Genomic DNA, 22069 nt, shown 5'->3' with positions numbered 1-22069 from the left:
GACAGTGGGGTGTTAAAGTGTCCCATTATTATTGTGTGGGTGTCTAAGTCTCTTTGTAAGTCTCTAAGGACTTCCTTTATGAATCTCGGTGCTCCTGTGTTGGGTGCATATATATTTAGGACAGTTAGCTCTTATTGTTGAATTGATCCCTTTACCATTATGTAATGGCCTTCTTTGTCTCTTTTGATCTGTGTTGTTAACGTCTGTTTTATCAGAAACTAGGATTGCAACCCCTGCCTTTTTTTGTTTTCCATTTGCTTGGTAGATCTTTCTCCATCCCTTTATTTTGAGCCTATGTGTGTCTGTGCACGTGAGATGGGTCTCCAGAATACAACGCACTGATGGGTCTTGACTCTTCATCCAATTTGCGAGTCTGTGTCTTTTAATTGGGGCATTTAGCCCATTTACATTTATGGTTAATATTGTTATGTGTGAATTTGATCCTGTCATTATGATGTTAGCTGGTTATTTTGCCCATTAGTTGATGCAGTTTCTTCCTAGCATCGATAGCCTTTACATTTTGGCATGTTTTTGAGTGGCTGGTACCAGTTGTCCCTTTCCATGTTTAGTGCTTCCTTCAGGAGCTCTTGTAAGGCAAGCCTGGTGGTGACAAAATCTCTCAGCATTTGCTTGTTTGTAAAGGATTTTATTTCTCCTTCACTTATGAAGCTTAGTTTTGCTGGATATGAATTTCTGGGTTGAAAATTCTTTTCTTTAAGAATGTTGAATATTGGCCCCCACTCTCTTCTGGCTTGTAGAGTTTCTGCTGAGAGATCTGCTGCTAGTCTGATGGGCTTCCCTCTGTGGGTAACCCGACCTTTCTCTCTTGCTGCCCTTAACATTTTTTCTTTCATTTCAACCTTGGTGAATCTGACAATTATGTATCTTGGAGTTGCTCTTCTCAAGGAGTATCTTTGTGGTGTTCTCTGTATTTCCTGAATTTGAATGTTGGCCTGCCTTGCTAGGTTGGGGAAGTTCTCCTGGATAATATCCTGAAGAGTGTTTTCCAGCTTGGTTCCATTCTCCCTGTCACTTTCAGGTACACCAATCAGAAGTAGATTTGGTCTTTTCACATAGTCCCATATTTCTTGGAGGCTTTGTTCATTTCTTTTTACTCTTTTTTCTCTAAACTTCTCTTCTTGCTTCATTTCATTCATTTGATCTTCAATCACTGATACCCTTTCTTCCAGTTGATCGAATCGGTTACTGAAGCTTGTGCATTTGTCATGTAGCTCTCATGCCATGGTTTTCAGCTCTGTCAGGTCATTTAAGGACTTCTCTACATTGGTTATTCTAGTTTGCCATTCGTCTAATGTTTTTTCTAGGTTTTTAGCTTCTTTGTGATGAGTTCGAACTTCCTCCTTTAGCTCGGAGAAGTTTGATGGTCTGAAGCCTTCTTCTCTCAACTGGTCAAAGTCATTCTCTGTCCAGCTTTGTTCCATTGCTGGCAAGGAGCTGTGTTCCTTTGGAGGGGGAGAGGTGCTCTGACTTTTAGAATTTTCAGCTTTCCTGCTCTGTTTTATCACCATCTTTGTGGTTTTATCTATCTTTGGTCTTTGACAATGGTGATGTGCAGATGGGGTTTTGGTGTGGAAGTCCTTTCTGTTTGTTAGTTTTCCTTCTAACAGTCAGGACCCTCAGCTGCAGGTCTGTTGGAGTTTGCTCGAGGTCTACTCCAGACCCTGTTTGCCTGGGTATCAGCAGCGGAGGCTGCAGAAGAGTGAATATTGCTGAACAGCAAATGTTGCTGCCTGATCGTTCCTCTGGAAGCTTTGTCTCAGAGGGGTACCTGGCCATGTGAGGTGTCAGTCTGCCCCTACTGGGGGATGCCTCCTGGTTAGGCTACTCAGGTGTCAGAGACCCACTTGAGGAGGCAGTCTGTCCATTCTCAGATCTCAAACTCTGCTGGGAGAACCACTACTCTCTTCAAAGCTATCAGACAGGGACATTTAAATCTGCAGAAGTTTCTGCTGCCTTTTGTTTGGCTATGCCCTGTCCCCAGAGGTGGAGTCTACAGAGGCAGGCATGCCTCCTTGAGCTTTGGTGGGCTCCACCCAGTTCAAGCTTCCCAGCCACTTTGTTTACCTACTCAAGCCTCAGCAATGGTGGGCACCCGCCCCCCAGCCTCACTGCCACCTTGCAGTTAGATCTCAGACTGCTGTGCTAGCAATGAGGGAGGCCCCATGGGCATTGGACCCTCTGAGACAGGCGCAGGATATAATCTCCTGGTGTGCCGTTTGCTAAGACCCTTGGAAAAGTGCAGTATTACGGTCAGAGTGACCCGATTTTCCAGGTGCTGTGTGTGTGTCATGGTTTCCCTAGGCTAGGAAATGGAATTCCCTTTCCCTTTGTGCTTCCCAGGTGAGGTGATGCCTTGCCCTGCTTCGGCTCTCGCTCAGTTGGCTGCACCCACTGTCCTGCACCCACTTTCTGACACACCCAGTGAGATGAACCCAGTACCTCAGTTGGAAATGCAGAAATCACCTGTCTTCTGTGTCGCTCACACTGGGAGCTGTAGCCTGGAGCTGTGCCTATTTGGCCATCTTGGATTCAGTTTAGCTTTTTTTACTAAAAGAAAAAACTCAACTGGAACTCAGTTAACCAAAAAAAAAAAAAAAAAAAAAATCTAAAAGGGCACAAATGGTGCTACAATCTATGGACTTGAGTCTCCAGGACTCTTTCTTTGCCCCATCTGCAATTTTTTCAGCTTCTTGGCTTCATTCAATCCTACTCCAGGGGCAGAATTTCTCTGTAGGACAGAGATGCTGCCAGCTCTCGCTTACATTCTTACCACAGGTATATATGACCCTTTTTAATTAATGATTTCATTTTAAAATGTAACCAAATGCTCTCTTATTATCTTAGCTGTCTTCATTGAATTGCACTTCTTTATTTTAAAGGCTGATTGTTCTGTCAACAGATTGAAGACAATCCTTGCTAGAGAAGTTGGGAAGAAAGAGGAAACTGATCATCACAAAGTTCTGCTGTCTAGTGTATGAGTTCTGCCTTCATCAACATTACAGAATCTTTTCCAGAATGCTAGCCTATCCTTCACATGTTCTTGCTCAGAACATGGCTGGTGTCTCATAGTGCCACAGTCATCATTCATAATTACAAAGAAAGGTTAAATTTAACCTGGTGCTGCCAGATGTTATGCACATTATATTTCCAAATATAATTTTAAAAAACATTTCATTCAGGCTATTTTCTATCATATACACCTACTTTATTAGAAATGATGGTCCACATAATACTCAGAACAAACTTCTTCAGTTATGAAAAAAAATTGGATAAATTCATGCATTTTTCCAAAAACAGAATTAGCCTATTTTTGCTTTCTAAAATGTGGAGGGCTCAATCCCTGGTATAAATTTGTTACTAATTTTTACAAAGATACAGAACCATTTTTCTCTTCTGTCTAAAGGGCAGAACAGTTACTAAGCCCCCTACTTTATCTAATTTCAGTTCTGAGGGCAACAATCCTGGGACACAGGGGTGGTTCTTTTTAACTCTTTTGGCATACATTCCCTTGCATTGCAATGGAAACAAGTCCATTCTTGTGATGAGAATTTACAGTCTAGTAATCCTAAACACCAAATAAAGTACAGAATTCCCCTTTTCCAGGTGCTGAAGAGGAAGTTAATGGATTCCCAGTCACAGTAAAGAGTCTTGGAGAATTCCCTGTGGTTCTGGGCCTGGCTGGATTCTGCTACTCTTTCTTTGATGCTGAAACTACATATTGACTATCATCGGTTTCTTCCACAGATTTTGAGGACTTAAAAAAATGAGATAACACACGTGAAATATATCTTCTTATCTCTATCAATAATTTCAACCCCTTCTCCTTTCATCTTGCAAACCAATTTTTCTTGTAGCCTTTTTACTTCAGATTCCTTTTCTTCTAGTTGTTCTTTTAAAGATGCCAGTTCATCCTACAAGTTACAAATTCATTCAAAAATAGCAGATCATGACTAAAAAAGAACATTCAGAGAGCATATTAGCTCTTTAAATCAATAATCAGGTTTTATGAATGAAACAAATCTACAAGAATTTAGAAGCAGCTGGGCATGGTGGCTCACGCTTGTAATTCTAGCATTTTGGGAGGCTGAAGCGGGTGGATCAATTGAGGTCAGGAGTTTGAGACCAGCCTGGCCAACATGATGAAACCCCATCTCTACTAAAAATACAAAAAAACTATCCAGGTGTGGTAGTGCACGTCTGTAATCCCAGCTCTTCCTGAGGCTGAGGCAGGAGAATCGATTGAACTGGGAAGCAGAGGTTGCAGTAAGCCAAGATCGTGCCACTGCGCTCCAACCTGGGAAACAGAGCAAGACTCTGTCTCAAAACAAAAACAAAAACAAAACAAAACCCACAAAATTTACATGCAAGCATCAGAAATCAGGCAAGGGCAATAAAAAGCAGGAAGCAAGACTATCAGAAGACCAGGCATGGTGGCTCACGCCTGTAATCCCAGCACTTTGGGAGGCCAAGGCTGGCAGATCACTTGAGGTCAAGAGTTCAAGACCAGCCTGGCCAACATGGTGAAACTCCGACTTTACTAACAATACAAAAAATTAGCTGGAAGTGGTGACATGTACCTGTAATCCCACCTGCTCTGGAGGCAGAGGCAGGGGAAAAAAAGATTATTAGCAGAAGTCCCATTTATAATAGTTATTGTATAATTATTTCACATTTCTTTGTAATCAAATTAAAAAGAGATCTTTTAAAGTATAATTAGGGATAGGATAGCCCTAAGGTTTAAATCTTATATCAATTTTAAAAATATGACCAAGTTAGTCAAGGAAGATAATCAAATTAGATACTTAGTGTCATAAAAGCAAAATAAAATGCAAATTGGAAAAGACTAGCTTGACATTTATTCGGCATTTCAAGTTGGCACTCATGCCTCCTTGACAAGCACAGAGTTTCATTAATGGGTAAGGTAGCAAGTCATGAACAACTTTAGCCAAATCAGGGAATTAAATAATTCACCTTCATCACTAAGATGAAAGGACAGAATCTCCTGTAACAATGGGAAAAAATAAATTAGAAAACAGATATTTAAGCCCTCTTTTAATTTTTAACCATACAACTGTATATAAGATTTCAAGTTCATCATTCTATGCACTAATGTTTAAATTTTCAGTTTGCTTTTAGTAAAGAATTAGCTTTAGCAAACAAATTTTGCTGGCTGTATTTAACACAGAAAATACAACTATGCAATGCTAAGACGTACAGCTTTATATTCAATGCCACATTTTACTTTCAGAATCTCTAAAGATATATTTACTACATTTAGTACTATGAGAAGACATAGTTCTCCAATGAGGCGAGGCAGTTGGCCCTATAGTTTTGACTTCTGGTAGGAGCACAGTGGACAAGTACAAAAAATTTTCAGTAGCACTGGCAGGAGGTGTGAACCTGTTCTCACCGTGCTGCTTCTCAGCAGTCATTTCTATTCGCAGCCATGATAATGTCAACCGCTGTACATTTACCATCAAGAAAGTCCCTAAAGAGGAAAGTGACCTCTACCGTGGATACAAAACAGAATTCTTTCACAGGTGAATGTTTACAATTATTTTACTAGGCTTGGGTCTCAGTCTAAGGGAGTTTAATTTATAAATTCTTTCATTTTACCTGTTTATTATATTTCACTAATTAGTTCATGTATTTCTGAAAACAACATCAGGGATCCCATTGTTCCTTCAATCAGCTTGAGGTGATTTTAATCAACAGGTGACACACACAGAATGAATGCACATGCCACTAAAACATCATCACAGCAAAACAACACAAGCCAGAAAGCAACAGGCCACGGACCCCATCACCCAACGTCTACTACACCTTCAGTGACTCCCATTTTTGTTCCATCCGCTGCTTTTCATACTGCATCTGACCCACCTTGATTTTCATGCTAGAAAGTTTGGCCATTAAAGACTGGTAGAGAGACAGAGGAGTGAAAGAAAACTACAGATAGAAAAAGACATACTAAATAACCCAGAAAATAGTACCAGTTTATAAAGGAGGTTAGATACAACTCAGAGAAAGGGGAGGTTATGTTCTGTTGGAAGAGTTAAGCCTTGTTTTTAAATTCGGATCAGTGGTGTTTAAATTCAAGAAGGTTTCAGCTTAGGGGGAGCTTCATTTACTTTTATAATACCTTCTTTATCATATACTAAGTAGAAAACATGTTATTTATATTATTGGTCATAGATGAACAGTGGAGCCATTTGAAAATGTTAACCCATGAGAAAAACTTACTTTGGTTGATTTAAGCTTTTTTTCATACTGAAGTCTCTCACTGTCCATTTCACTGACTTTTAACCTCAAATCATCGATCTCCTGAATCAGGCCCTGTCCAAGAAGAAACAAGAAAGTGCATTAGGAAAGTGGTAACACAGTTACCTATACCTACAAAATAGCAGCTTGGACATCATAAGAAGTCACCAGCTGCTAGAGTTAAAGTTGAATAAATCAGATGAGACAAATAGAAATAAATCTACCTCCTTAATAAACAAAGCATTGGCTGGGAGCAGTGGCTCACGCTTGTAATCCCAGCACTTTGGGAGGCCAAGATAGCTGAATCACAAGGTCAGGAGATCAAGACCATCCTGGCCAACATGGTGAAACCCGTCTCTACTAAAATACAAAAAATTGGCCGGGTGTGGTGGCGCACGCCCATAGTCCCAGTTACTCAGGAGGCTGAAGCAGGAGAATCACTTGAACCCGGGAGGCAGAGGTTGCAGTGAGCTGAGATTGCGCTCTGTCAAAAACAAACAAACAAACAAAACCATTCCTTTAAATCCCCAATGCCTCTCCCCTAAAGTGATGGGTTTATGAAAATAAAAGGTGACTATAATTTTGATTAAGAAATGTAGCTTAGGCCGGGCGCGGTGGCTCAAGCCTGTAATCCCAGCACTTTGGGAGGCCGGGGTGGGTGGATCACGAGGTCAGGAGATCGAGACTATCCTGGCTAACATGGTGAAACCCCGTCTCTACTAAAAATACAAAAAACTAGCCGGGCGTGGTGGCGGGCCCCTGTAGTCTCAGCTACTTGGGAGGCTGAGGCGGGAGAATGGCATGAACCCGGGAGGCGGAGCTTGCAGTGAGCCGAGATCCGGCCACTGCACTCCAGCCTGGGCGACAGAGTGAGACTCCGTCTAAAAAAAAAAAAAAAAAAGAAATGTAGCTTAATATCTATTATTTGTCAGATATTTCTATCTTAAAAATGACTCTATGAATGCTATTTCATAGAGTGCTATTTCTATTCTATTTTATAGAATGCTATTTTATATTTTAAATATATCACATTCTTTAGTAAAGCCATTTACCTTTTGAACCTTCTCAGTGATACATGGGTATTTTTTTAAATTTGTAATTTCTCCCTTTGTCCACAAAAATGTGGATTGCTCATCAACCCAATATGGGAGAAAGAAATGAAAATTAAATCCTTTAAGCCCATGAATCCTTAAGATTCATGAAATAGCCAGGGAAATATTTTATTTTTATTAAGTGGATGATAACAGGAACATGAGAATAGTCAAATCAGTTTTAATTTTGAGGACTATTTTAATTATTGTCATATATAACATCACAAAGTTTCTCAACTATTCTCTAATCTCTGGGTATGTGCATACATTTTAGCAATAGTGTTGGATATTTATTAGAAGCTTATCAGGGATTGAGTTTACTGTAAGTTTGATGACAATTCTCAACTGGAAAGTGGATGAGGGCCCTGCTGTTCACCTAATTACGTAATTAGAAAATAAAAGAGAAAACAATCTTAATGTTTACATAACACAACACAATTTTACACCTTTTCTACTCCCACTTTTTATTTTATTTAGTGTCACTTTTTAAAGAACCAATTTGCTCATAAAACTTGTCCAAGTATTCTGATAAATCGTGGTGTATTTTTGTCCAGAGCCCAGAGAGTAGGAAACAAAATTAGAGTGTTAAGCAATATTAACTCCTCCAAAAGAGACACTCAAATACCCTGCATGGGAGATGACTTATTTTTTACTACAAGCCACAAAGATACCTACAATGGTTACTATATTTCTGCTTCTCTCTCCTCTCTCTCTCTTTTTTTTTTTTTTTTTTTTATGATGGAGTCTTGCTCTGTCACCCAGGCTGGAGTGCAGTGCCGCCATCTCAGCTCACTGCAACCTCAGCCTCCCGGGTTCAAGACATTCTCCTGCCTCAGCCTCCACAGTAACTGGGATTACAGGTGCCTACCACCACACCCAGCTAGTTTTTGTATTTTTAGTAGAGCCAAGGGTTTCACCATGTTGACCAAGCTGGTCTTTAACTCCTGACCTCAAGTGATCCATCCTCCTTGGACTCCCAAAGTGTTGGGATTACAGGCGTTATCCACTGTGCCTGGCCAGCTTCTCTCTTTTTACAAAGACATGCATGTATTCCTGGGTCACAAATTCATAGACTACAGGACAAAATTGTCCAAGAATGCCAAAAATTACAAGTAGAACAATGCTATAAGGAAATAAAACTTTGTGAATAGGGATTATTTTAAACTCCCAAGTATAAAGATTCAAGTTCACAAAGGCTAAGAGAAGGGATGCTGTAATGAAATACACTTCCCAGTAAACCTATAGGCTTTTAAATTGTGGTCTCTTATAAAATGGGCAAAATATTACCTATCATAATTATACAATTACTCCTTAGGAGTCACTTAATAATCATACAATATTTCAATTAGATGATATATATTTTCTTCTTATGAATTAGGTCAAGAGCTGTTGGACATTATTCAATAACATATTTGTGATTCGTCATCTAACAGGTCGGAATTCAAGTTCAAAGAAAAAAATCACCTTTTCCCGGTTAACCAATCATCCTTGCATAATATGAGTCCTTAGTGATATTCATCAATACGATCCCTCAAAAAGGCTCTGCGATTTTGTGATTATATAATGTAAGTATGTTTTCTATACAGATTTTTAAAATCCAATTATATAGTAAATAATCAGTGTGCCTAAAGAATAACTACTAGTAAAATCATGCATTTAAGCCCATTATTTACAAAATTAGGAAAACTAGTATGAATGGACAGATGCTCCAAATATCCTAAAGTCAAAATTATTTCTAAAGGTTGATAAAAGGATTAATATTTCATATCAAAAGTCTAAAACTAAAAATTGTCATTAGCATTTTGTGATAGAAAGTCAATGTAATCAAAGATTATCCTTAAAATGAAGCAGGATGAGGGCACGTAGTAATTAACTGCCTTCCTTGCACACCTCCAGAGAATTTCAACTTTGCTCTAGGAATGTCCGTGTATGAGAGACAGAGACAGAGTGACAGAGAGAGAGAGAGGAGAGACTGTATCACTCACCTCTGTGTCTCTGAACTTATCTTCATAATCCAATCTGTCCTTCTCTACAGCCGTCAGTTTCAACTTCAAGTTAGATATTTCAGCCATCAGATCCAACTTCTGAGTTTCTGAGAATGTCCTACTTAGAAGCTCCTGTTGGAATTTAAAAGATACATTCAATAATTCTTTTTTTTTTTTTGAGACGGGGTCTCACTCTGTCGCCCAGGCTGGAGTGCAGTGGCCGGATCTCGGCTCACTGCAAGCTCCACCTCCCGGGTTTACGCCATTCTCCTGCCTCAGCCTCCCAAGTAGCTGGGACTACAGGCACCCACCACCTTGCCCAGCTAGTTTTTTGTATTTCTTAGTAGAGACAGGGTTTCACCGTGTTAGCCAGGATGGTCTCGATCTCCTGACCTCGTGATCTGCCCGTCTCGGCCTCCCAAAGTGCTGGGATTACAGGCTTGAGCCACCGCGCCCGGCCAATAATTCTTTTATTATAAACAGCCACATGTGAATTTACCTCATTTATGATTGTAAAGCAGCACCTATTAAGTAGAGGATGTAGTAAAGTATAATTACTGAATATACACACTTTTTAAAAATTATTCACTTTAGGCTGGGTGCTGTGGCTCACGCCTATAATCCCAGCACTTTGGGAGGCTGAGGGGGGTGGATCATTTGTGGTCAGGAGTTTGAGACAAGCCTGGACAGTATGGTGAAACCTCATTTCTACTAAAAATACAAAAATTAGCTAGTGTAGTGGCAGGTGCCTGTAGTCCCAGCTACTTGAGAGGCTGAGGCAGGAGAATTGCTTGAACCCAGGAGGCAGAGATTACAGTGAGCCAAGATCACGCCACTGCACTCCAGCCTGGGCAACGAGACTCCATCTCAAAAATAAGATAAAATAAAATAAAAAATCATTCACTTTCGTTACCCTCCTTTGAGCAGAAATAAACACATGTCAGTTTTCTGAGGGAGACATGTTACGTAGATACACATGCATAAACCATATATATACTTAAGTCTGATGATAACATTTATGATGATGATGATGATACTAAGTTTGTTATATGCCAGGCAACCGTTATGACATATACTGTTTCAGTCCTCACAAAAATCTTATCAGGTAGAAATTCTTATTATCCTTAATCAAAAGATGAGGAAACTTAGTAATAGAGAGGTTAGGAACTTGCCTAATGTCATAGAGTGGGGAGAAAAAAAGAGGCACAGCAGGAGTGGAAACCTACGAGGTTTTGCTCCAGTGCATACTCCATCCACAACCTTACGGAGCCTGTCCTATGTGTTATAGATGGTGCTTATCTTTTTTCTTTTTTCTTTTTCTAATTTTTAATTTTGTGAGTACATAGTAGGTATATATATTTGTGGGGTACATGAGATGTTTTGATACAGGTATACAATGTGTAATAATCACATCATGGAAAATGAGGTCCCCATCTTCTCAAGCATTTATCCTTTGTGTTACAAACAATCCAGTTATACTCTTATTTTCAAATGTACACTTGGATTATTATTGACTATAGTCACCCTGACGTACTACTAAATACTAGACCTTATTCAAACTATCATTCTCTACCCCTTCAGCATCCTCCACCTCTTCCTTCATCCCCCACTACCATATCCAGCCTCTGGTAACCATCCTTCTACTCTATTTCCATGAGTTCAATTGTTTTATTTTTAGATCCCACAAATGAAAACATGAGGTGTTTGTTTTTCTGTGCTTGGCTTATTTTACACATAACAACCTCTAGTTCCATTCATGTTGTTGCAAATGACTGGATCTCATTCTTTTTTACGGCTGAATCATACTCCATTGTGTATAAGTACTACATTTTCTTTATCCAGTCATTTGTTGATGGACATTTAGGTTGCTTCCAAATCTTGGTGGCTGTGAACAGAGCTGCAGTGAACACAAGAACACAGATACTTCTTTGATATACTGATTTCCTTTCCTTCGGGTATATATACAGCAGTGGCATTGCTGGATCATATGGTAGCTCGATTTTTAGTTTTTTGAGGAACCTCCAAACTGTGTTCTCCAAAGTAGTTGTACGAATTTACATTCCCACCAACAGTGTACAAGGGTTCCCTTTTCTCCACATCCTTGCCAGCATTTGTTACTGCCTGTCTTTTGGATAAAAGCCCTTTTAGCTGGGGTGAGATAGTATCTCATTGTAGTTTTGATTTGCATTTCTCTGATGATCAATGATCTTGAGCACCTTTTCATATATCTATTTGCCATTTGTACGTCTTCTTTTGAGAAACGTCTATTCAAATCTTCACCCACTTTTAAATTGGATTCTTAGATTTTTTACTATTATTCTTTTTTCTTAATCATAAAACATATGCTTATAGGCGAGAGTTAGGAAACCATCTGAATGCAAAGAAAGAAAATTAAAACAAGCCACAACACTATTGACATTTTGTTGCAGATTCTAATTACATAAACACTTTATATTGTGTGCATGTGTTTTGAGACTCTGCTACTCTCAATTTTTTTTTTAAATGTGCTGGTCTAAGTGAATCAAGAAACTTACTGCTGCATCAGAGCAAACACAACATAGAAATGTAGCATCTCAAATAGTTCAGCAGGGAAATGCTATTTTGGTTTTGGCCTCTGCACATACCTGCTGCAGTATTTCTTTTGTGGCATTCAACTTCTCTCTGTGCTCTTCAAGACAAAACTCCAAATCTCTAATCTTCTCTCCCTCATCCTCCACCTGGTCTGTTAACACACTTAGCTGTATTTAGAATAAAATACTGCGATGAGTGAAAAAGAATTTGGGTCCAACTGCATACGTTATTTCTCTAAATGGAACAAAAAAAGGAATGATCCTACCACTCATACGATCGTAAAGAAAAAAAATCTGAGAAGTACCAAGAAGACAGTGGTCCCTCGCATTCCTATTTATATATTGCTTTTTGATTTAAGGAGCCCTGTACAATTTCAGAGAAAATTTGTGTAGATTAGTAATGTACACTATTTTTTTGGTTAAAGCCACTTCAACCATTTATGAGAGAGAGTGTGCACATCTTTTTTTGTGGGCAGGGTGGAAATAGGATTAGAAGAGAGGAAATGAAGTTAATGTTTCAAATAGAAATTATCAAGAGCTATTCAAATTCGATACTTCAAGAAGAATAAGGAAAAGAACCCAGGGAATTCAAGTTCCATGAGCTCTTTGAAGATGACACAGTTCATAGATGTGTTCAAAGCCCTGGCAACTCAGTATACTCAAAGGTCCATGAGGAGCTGTGGGGCTAGTCCTTCAACTCTAATGCTTAGAGCCGATCTCTGAGATTTTCCTCAATAATCATCACCCAGTAAATACACTTCAATTCATTTTGCTCAGTATACCAAAGAAAAACATACTTCAGTTCATTTTGCTCAATATACCAAAGAAAAATGTTTGTCAAGCATTTAAAACATTATGAAGAAACAAACTCAAATTTAGCCCACAAGGAGGATTCTAGTCACTGTTGTGTTTTGTCTCACACAGGGTATCATTTTTTTTTTTCTTGAGACGGAGTCTTGCTCTGTCACCCAGGCTGCACACAGGGTATCATTTTTAAAATTGAAAAAATTAAATATATTTATTCAGATTTCAGATTCAGAAATATAAATTTACATATATACAGATTTTATGCTATATTCATATATCCAAATTTCTGATACATATTAAAATATATTTTAAAGTCAGATCCAGCCAAGTATAGTGCTGCACACCTGTAATCCCAGCTACTTAGGAGACTGAGGTAGGAAGATTGCTTGAGCCTAGGAGTTCAAGACTAGCCTGGGCAATGTAAGAAGACCCTGCCTCCAAAAAAAAAAATCGATCAGATCAGATGACAGATAAAATCAGATGACATTGCACCTGTATTCAGACTGGCCCCAGAAGAGCTGAGGTTAATGGCAGCTCCTTCTAAACTGGGTGTACAAACCATCATTTTGCCCCAGTCCACTACTCCCTATTGTGTACAGATGGCTTACCGTGCTTATTTCTATTAGCAGTCTGGTTGCTAATAGAACTGGTTTCTATTAGCAGTCAGGTTGCAAGCAATCTGAATTTGCCACCCCAATTTAAAACAGTCTTTGTAAGTATGCTGCAAGGAAAGAACAATATTTAAAAATCACTTGCCTGAAGAATAAGGGATACTTTATCATTTTGTAAACGTGCCAACCTTTCTTGCTATACATCTCCATTCCCAGGTAGGTGTCCATTTGTCTGAAAAAGGAAATAATATAGGTAAGGCTGATCTTCTCTAAGAATGATATATTGTAGATACATGAAAATCACAAGTGTTCTTAGTCCAAGGGGCCTGAATTGAATCTGGCACAGCTGTCACTGTCAAACAGAAAATACGAGAATGCAATTTGGTTCATTTACCACAAAAGAGGTAAGACAGGCATGTTAAGCGTATAAGCATGTTTTTGCCAAACTAAACATTTCTTAACAAGCAAAAAATAATGACTTACAAGGCACAGTGGATACTGGTATCTCCACTGAGAGCAGACACACACCCAGGGGCAGGCAAAGCTTTGTGAGTGTGTAGGGGGCACCCCTAGCTGTTGAGGTCTGTCTCTCTTCCTCCAAAAGCATAAACACTCAGGCCACAGTGACTTCCCCTGGTAGCTCCGACTAGCCTCACTTACCTGCATTTTAACACTTTCTGTTCTGACCTTATTAACTTCTTATGAGTTTGCTTGTTCATATAACGTTACCTTCTATTCCAGGGCAGAGCCTATAAATTGTTTTGTAACCTCCCCAGCATCTGGCTCAGTGCTCTGTGTATATTGAAGCTTACTTACTATTTCTTCCCCTCCCTCATGCCCCACACGCTTTTTTTTTAAAAAAATCATATTTGGGCATATTTATGCATGGTATAAATGCCAAAGGAAGTATAGACTGAGAAACGACATATAGATTGTTTCTTCCTCAGCTGTCTCATATGCAAGTCATGAAAGACACACGAAGAGGCTCACAAAGAACAGAAAACCTAAAAACATCATTTTGAAATATATGCAGTAGTGTAGGCAGTATCTCTCATAATCTCAGCATAACCATAAAATATGTAATCCCAATAGAATTTCCTGATTCTTCATTCAAATGCAATAGAAATAAAAGCCAGTTGAAATTCAAAAGTGTTAGATGGGGCCACCCAGGGTTCAACTGAAAAAGAAAATAATACCTTCAAATTCAGAACCAGAAAAAACAGACATCTGTTTTTAAAATCCCATACAAGTAATAATATTTTAGAAACAGATACATTTAACTAAGTAGGAAAAAAAAAAAAAAAAAACCAACTGCTGTTTAGTGAGGACAAAAAGCAAAACTGGCCAAGTGTGGTGGTGCATGCCTGTAATTCCAGCACTTTGGGAGGCTGAGGATTGCTTTGACCAGAAGTTTGAGACCAGCATAAGCAACATGGTGAGACCCCATCTCTAAAATAAACACATAAACAAATAAATAAATAAAACAGCCAAGCATGTGCAGTGAGCCGAGATCGCGCCACTGCACTCCAGCCTGGGCGATGGAGTGAGACTCTGTCTAAAAAAAAAACAAAAAACAAAAAAACTGCCAACCATGGTGTGTGTGCCTGTGGTCCTAGTTACTCTGGAGACTGAGGAAGGAGGATCACTTGAGCCCGGGAGGTAGAGGCTACAGTGAGCCATGTTTGCACCACTGCACTCCAGACTGGGCAACAAAGTGAGACCCTGTCTTAAGAAAAACGAAACAAAAATGATCTTTTTTCTGGTTGGAGGAAATTATAGCAAGAAGAGAGCACCGTTTCCTCCCAAGCTACTTTGTATGATATGGAAGTGAGGTGCTCCAAAACCAGTTCTCCAAAATGAGCCCCAAATAGAAACAGATACTGAAAATTGACTCAAAATGAGCATATTTATGTTTCTCAATACTGTACTGATATTTACAAGCACTCATAATGCTCAAGGGTAGTTTAGTATATTAAAACTCACTATAGGAACATAAAGCAGAATTTAAGAGCGATCAATGTTACATCCTTGTGTTAAGTGGGTAAAGACTGTTCTGTCCACATGTGTTTATATTTCTGCCAATTTTGTTTCCTTTGAATTAAGAATATTGGCAGTAAGATCCATTAGGTAAATACCCTATTGTCTCTATTATTCCTCCAACTCCCATATTCTTCTACCTACCAGGTCACTCAAAACCTCCGCATATATGGCATGCTCTCTCACACACTTTTACTCCTTCTGCACGGACCGTCTTTTCCCACCCTTTCTTCTTCTTTCCCCATTCCTTAAGGTCCACCTCTATTAGGGCTTGGTCTGTGAAGTCTTCCCTGAATTCACTGTTTACTATGTGCCAGCAACAGTATCTAGATGAACCTTCATTACAGCAGGCGTTACTCTGAATGCACTAAGGTTAGACTTGACTGCATACATGTCTCTCTCTTCTAATAGACTCTGCATTCTTTGCAAGTAGATTTGCCTTGGCATGTGACACACAGTGGGTGATAACTAAATGTCTGTGGAATGGAAGAATGACAACCGGTGTTCAATAAACACGGTTGAATAAAAGATGACTGCAGGTTTGGTTTTGATCTGGCCTTCTTGCTTCTCAGTGGGTCTTTATTTATGTGTCCTCTATAATCTGGTATGCACTCCATGGTTGACCTCTATCTAGACTGGCTCCTTTCTCCCCAAGCCTGTACTCTCTCTTCCCACTATGTTTAGGAGGTGATCTCAGAGCCTTTGTAATGGACAATAGTTAAGGCCATCTTGTGTGAGCTCCCCTAGACACTTTCTTCCTCAGTGTGTAATAGTATAAAATATATTACCTCTTATTTCTTTCCTTTCTTTCTTCCTGCAGGCTTGGGAGAACTGATTCTTAACTCCTTCCTGAAAGCTCATCATTCCACTTCTAGTTTGGAACCTTGATTTCCTGTTTCACTGGGACCTGTAATCACCACTTCTACTTATCATTTTCCATTTCTTCCTTTTAATGAGCTTTCTTCCATTTTCCTTTACAACAACTATCCCAAGGTTTTGTACCCAACACTCTACTCACCTCCCACTCCTCCCTCTCAGGTCAATCCAACTTTCATAACCCATTTCTACCTCCTCCTCATTACATTGTGCCATTCTCCTTTCCCCATCTACTGGCTGACTTGGGTCTTGTCTTAAACTGTGCTCTTTAGTGTTTCATCCTATTCTGCCTCAGGTGGATGACTAATAATTTTATGTGAGTTGGTCTCTCAGCCTAAGTTTCTCAGTGCAAAACTGTCTTACATTTCTTTTGATTCTTCCATTCTTCCAGTCATGGGGTGCTTATAAAATCCTGAGCACCTAATTTAAAATGTATTTAAGTATAAACTCCCGTTGAGTCAATCTGACTTTCAAAGCACGGAAGAGCAGCCTAAATCACTTTACCTTTCTACTTTAGCTCATGGTGCAACCTTTTACTGACCACATCCAATTCAGCTAAGTTGAAACTGGAATCAACGTGGGGATTTCCACAGTACAATATCCAGCCAATAGTGTGTGTGGAGGTCTGCTGTTACTACAGCCTGCATTTGAAACTGCCTAGATGCAGTCCTGCCTTATCATTAACTGCTTCCTTTTTTTAAACTTCACAATCTCTTTTATTGTTATTTGGGCAGTTTTACCATACTCAAATATGAAGGGGGAATTTGCTAGGATTCTGTGTTCCTTAAATTCTAGGACGCCATCAATTTTAATTTTGTATTGTGGTAAAATATATATGTAAAATTTACCATTTTAACCCTTCTAAAGTGTATAGTTCAGTGGTAGTAAGTACATTTACATTGTTTTGCAGCCATCACCATCATCCATCTAAATAAACTCTTTTCATCTTGCAAAACTGAAATTCTATGTGCAATAAGTATTATCTTCCCATTCCCTGCTCCCCTCAGCTCCTGGCAGTCACCAATGTACTTTCTGTCTCTAAAATGAACTATTCAAAGTATCTCAATTAAAAAAAAAAAAGGAAAGAAGGGAGAGAGAAAAGGAGGATGGATCTGAGCTAAAATGTATACATATCCCCATTTTAAGATCATAAAACACATCCCAACTTTTGAAATATTAAATTGGAAAAATCTAATATTATCAGCCAATCACTGATTATAAGCATATAATCCTCTACTTGTTGGATTCCCAATGCGGCCCAAGTTGCTTTTTGGTTCTGAAATAAAGTCTAACATGGTAGGTGTGTGGTGACAACTCAATTTCACTCCTATGCTTTTATGGTTCCAAACAGCCAGTCCTGCTCTTTTTGCCTTTTGCTGTCTTTCTTCTTTCATCCTGTCATTCTCTGTGTGCTCGAGAAAACACACGTAATTTGAAAGCTTGGGGTCAAGGTGAGGAATTCTTATAAATAAGTTAGATGGATATAAATAAATTTAGTAACAGCAACAAAAGTCTCTTATCTCTCTGGATCCACATCTAGTTTATTTTGTTATTGTTACTTTTAGGATAAAAACAGAATCTTCATTAGTTCTGTAAAATATTTGTCATTTTATGGATTCTTACGGTTAAAATGTCAAATAATAAGATAGAACGCAACTAAAAACATTGGTCGACAAGACATTACCCATCCAAGGAATAAATTTAAAACAACTTCCATTCATTTAAACGTGTATTCCACTTTATCATCCATGGAGCATCATTCATTACAAATATAACTACTGAGCCAGGCATTCTTCTAAGCACTAGGGATACAGGAACTTTTTAAAACTAAGGGCAAAAATCAGATTCATGATGGTTACATTCCAGTTGAAAAGACGGAAAATAAATGATATAAACATTACAAATACATTGTACATAAGAAAGTGGTGAATGCTAAGAACAAAATAAAGCAGGGAGAGGTAAGACAAAGAATAAATGGGTATAATTTTAGTTAGGGTGGTGATGCACGGCCTCACTGAGAGCAGGACTTTTGAGTAAATACCAGAAGAATATGAGGGAGCTAGCCATACAAACATCTGGGGAAAGAGCTTTCCAGGCAGAGTGAAAAGCCAGTGCCTGGAAAAGCCAGTACAAAGGCTCAGAGGCCAGTGTACGTGGCATGTTTAAGAATCAGTGAAATAGCCAGTGTGCTTGGCGTGGAGTGAATAAGGAGATGTGTGATGAGAGATGAGGTCAGAAAGTCATGGGGAGCAAATCCTACGAGGCCTTGCAGCCCACAGTAAGCACTGTGGTTTTTACTCTGAGTAAGATGTGATGCCATTGGCAGTTTCTGAAAAAAGGAGTGAGTGTCATGATCTAACTTATATTCAGATGTAATCATCATTACTTTTTATCATTTCTCGACATACTTTCACAGAACAAATTAAGCACATGTTAATGGAAATGTTTTAGACACATGTCAAAAATTGAACTACAGGTATGCTTAGGCTACTATTGCCATTGGTGGCCTCTGGGTGTGGGATAGAAATAGATTCTTCTAACAATAGTAAAGTCCCTTTCTACTGCATGCTAAATGGTCAGAAGAACATGGAGTAAAGAAGGGGTGAGATAGGACATTGAAATAGACTAAGGAATATGCCAGGAAACACCAATTTCAGAGCATGAAGCAATCCCCAAAGAAATCAGCAAACCTGGACCTTTAAATCTCTGGAGGAGAAATTTGCAGAGGAAATATAAAGTATAATAGTAAGGCATTATGTATTTTAACAAGTAAAATATCTCCAATGGTCAAGTGTGCCAATGGTCAAGTGTGTGTAGCTGCACACCCGCTAAAGGATGGATTCTACTATTTGCACTCAGAAACGCAGAGGTAAACCAGGTGGGAACACACAGTATTCAGCACAGGACTGGCTGGGAGCTCTAGTATTTGTGTCACATCCTATGAAAACGTTTTAACTGTAGGATGTACTCTTAAAGTTCCCAAAGCAAGCAGTTTTCATGTCTACCACAGATCCAAAAGTAGATCAGGATTCTTTCATACAATTCTCATTAGTTTTTATATCAACACAGTTAGCTCCTTAGCATATTATTGCATCTTACTGAAAACTGAATATCCTTTAAACACAAAATATCTCCTTTCCTCTGTCCTCCACTGAATCTGCTTTTGTGACACTCTTTAGATTTTATGTGTTCATCACAGATTAAAACCATGGTATTTACTGCTGTACCCAGACAAAGGGTAGCTCTGCCACATCACCAATTTTTGAGAAGGATGCCTAGAAAGAGACCTCGTTGTTTAGTGGGTAACACTATTAACCCATTTATGCTGGAGGTTGCGAATTTTTCTGTGAAAAATTAGAACTTGGCAATGACCTTGAGCAGTAGGATATAAATAACTCCCACAAGCTTAGCGTTCCAATAATGGAACACTATGTGTAAATGGGTTAAAGGCCCAAATCCACAATTTAATTCGAGAACTGGAACTGAAAAGATTGAAATAAACCACCAGGTGGCACTTCAGGTCAAATACTGCTGGAAACCGCTGTGACTTTTTGAATGTCTTTCATTATGCTTTCCACTTAGTATTGCCATTGGGTCCTTTATAATGAATAACCCAATATAACTGAGAAATCATCTACGTGCAAGATTCTTTCCCTTATAGGACTATTTGATTTAAGCCACACTAGGTCACTCAAGCACAATCTAAAAGCCAGTCTGTTTTTATGGGCAGAATCAGGTGCCCTGTTGTTGGTATTTATAAAATGTACACTAATAGCACTTTTTAAAAAGTTATCCTTAGAGTCAAAAGAAAGTTAAGATATCTTAAGGAATACAATAGAGCACATCTGCTGCCCTATACTTTTTTTTTGTTCTAATCAGCTACTCTATGTTCTAAATTTTGGAATAAGCAACAAAAGATTCATAATACAGAATTTACAACAGGCAGACACCTACCATTTGACTCTGAAGCCATTCAATAAGCATTTCTGCTGTTGAATCTGGGATCTGGCATCTCAAGCCTTCTTTCTCATCTGTTTCCATCTTCTCTAACAATCCACGCAGGTCTTCCACAAGGTGCAGAGCTCGCAAACTTCCCATGAATGGAGAGGTGGGAGATTGCCAAACGAAAATCCCATTGGAATATTCCAGGGCCTTAGAACCTAAGTTAAACAAAATCACAGAGAGAGCAATGGGATTTATGTTAGATAAAAATATCAAAGCCAAAGGTGGTAAACCAGTCTAGTCACAGTAAGGAACAAAGAAAAGAAACAGAAAAAAGAGAATTCAATCACATAAATCTCTCCAAGTCAGATTTACATGGTGCAAAAATTAAAACCATGTAGTTGATGGTAAATATCCATGGTGCAATTCTTAACAAGGAGGCCAATCAAGGGGTATAGAAAGAAAAAGAGCCTGGTGGGCTTTGGTGTGAGGTGTGCTGGCATCGTGGAGATCATGGATAAGAAAGTCGAAGATGAGAAAATACAAATATTAGAACTGGTTCATTCTGGACCAATACTGGACCAAATGATTTCTGGCTTAGAAAAACTGTGGATGAAGGGTTATGAAATGAACCCAGATAAAGGCTATTAGAGTAAATTCCAAGGAAAGATAATGAGCTCAATGTGTTAAATGATTACGCTGATGTGCCTATAGGACTCTTCCAGAGAGATATCTGGTTGGAAATTAGAGATAGGGACTGGAAGCTTAGCAAAGAATTGGGAAGGTAAATAGATGTGAACAAGCTGGGTGCAGTGGCGCGTGCCTGTAATCGCAGGTACTTGAGGTGGGAAGATTGCTTGAGCCCAGCACTTCAAGGTTGCCCTATGCATGTTATTCACAGGCAATCGTGTCTGTAAATAGCCACTGCACTCCAGCTTGAGCAACAGAGCAAGACCTCTTCTCTTAAAAAAAATAGATATGAGAGTCATTGGTGGAAACTGAATTTTGAATTCAGGAAAACAGATCAGAACATTTATGGTTACTGGGTAGAGCAGTGTCCCTCAAAGTATGGTCCACAGACCACCTACACCACAACCACCTGAGATGCAGATTCTTTATCTTTGATTGGAAACCTAGGCTGGAACTGGAATTTTTGATATTTTAAAATAATGTTTGAGAATAATGCTGGCAGAAAATGGAGAAGAGGAACAAAAATGAAATTAGAGGGAAGCAAAAGACATAGGGCTAAAAAATGAAAATCAAGTAAAAAGATAATATGAAAGTTGTAGTGAAAAAGTGAAGTGAGCAGAGTAAATGTTGTGATTCTGTCTTTCAGAGGATGCAGATCACCTGCTATGATACCATCCATCTGCTCCAATGCCGCAGCCAACATATCGCTTGCATCACTCCTCATTTTCTTATTTGTCAGGGGCAAATTCCAACCTAGATCTGGAAAAAAATGATGCTATTATTACATCCATTAAATGACATAGGCTTGCTAGTGGGTTTCCTAATTCTCCTTCAAATGTTAACTCTGTTGTGTAGTCAAACATGGAGCAAAAACTTCAGTAGTGGAGTAGTAAGCTGTGGCTAATCACCTACTTAGTGCAAGGCCACATGTGATACCTGTATCAGTTAATAAAGAAGATTCCATTCTTGCACTTGAGGTTTTTAAAATCCATTAACATGGTTTCCATGCTGTTCTCTAGAACTCTAGGCCTCTGTAAAGGGCAACAGGGATGGTCATGGAAGCTTGCTGAGGGCCATGACATGCACTGGCCAGACAAGACTCCTTTCTCCCTTTACCAGCCTCACCCAATCTCTGTTCTCTTAATTTTGTTTTTTTTTTTTTCTTTCTGTATAAGGGCTTA

General features: G+C 39.0%; 1 pseudogene; it reads right to left on the bottom strand.

Annotated features, from left to right (window-relative positions):
- Positions 1-3776: 3776 nt before the first annotated feature.
- On the bottom strand, positions 3777-21612 carry LOC112635031 (annotated as a pseudogene).
- Positions 21613-22069: the final 457 nt, after the last annotated feature.

This window comes from Theropithecus gelada, chromosome 11, assembly GCF_003255815.1.
Source record: "Theropithecus gelada isolate Dixy chromosome 11, Tgel_1.0, whole genome shotgun sequence".
NCBI lineage: Eukaryota > Metazoa > Chordata > Mammalia > Primates > Cercopithecidae > Theropithecus > Theropithecus gelada.
This window is presented reverse-complemented; position numbering and strand designations above follow the sequence as displayed.